The following is a 731-nucleotide window of genomic DNA, read 5'->3' as shown; positions in this document are numbered from 1 at the left end:
GATGAGAGTTGGTCGTAATAAACTAGGATAGAAAAGAATACAGTAGAAAATAAGATTTTAAACCTACCGGTAAATCTTTTTCTCGTAGTCCGTAGAGGATGCTGGGGACTCCGTAAGGACCATGGGGATAGACGGGCTCCACAGGAGACATGGGCACTTTAAGAAAGACTTTAGTTCTGGGTGTGCACTGGCTCCTCCCTCTATGCCACAGTTAGAGAAACTGTGCCCAGAGGAGACTGACAGTATGAGGAAAGGATTTTGTTAATCCAGGGCAAGATTCATACCAGCCACACCAATCACACCGTATAACTTGTGATAAACTACCCAGTTATCAGTATGAAAAAACAACATAGCATCAGTGCAGGACCGATGCAACTATAACATAACCCTTATTGAAGCAATAACTATATACAAGTATTGCAGAAGTAGTCCGCACTTGGGACGGGCGCCCAGCATCCTCTACGGACTACGAGAAAAAGATTTACCGGTAGGTTTAAAATCTTATTTTCTCTAACGTCCTAGAGGATGCTGGGGACTCCGTAAGGACCATGGGGATTATACCAATGCTCCAAAACGGGCGGGAGAGTGCGGATGACTCTGCAGCACCGATTGAGCAAACATGAGTTCCTCCTCAGCCAGGGTATCAAACTTATAGTATTTTGCAAAGGTGTTTGAACCCGACCAAGTAGCAGCTTGACACAGCTGTAGTGCCGAGACCCCTCGGGCAGCCG

The sequence above is a fragment of the Pseudophryne corroboree genome, chromosome 8, assembly GCF_028390025.1.
Source record: "Pseudophryne corroboree isolate aPseCor3 chromosome 8, aPseCor3.hap2, whole genome shotgun sequence".
Lineage (NCBI taxonomy): Eukaryota > Metazoa > Chordata > Amphibia > Anura > Myobatrachidae > Pseudophryne > Pseudophryne corroboree.
Note: the sequence above shows the minus strand (reverse complement) of the source record.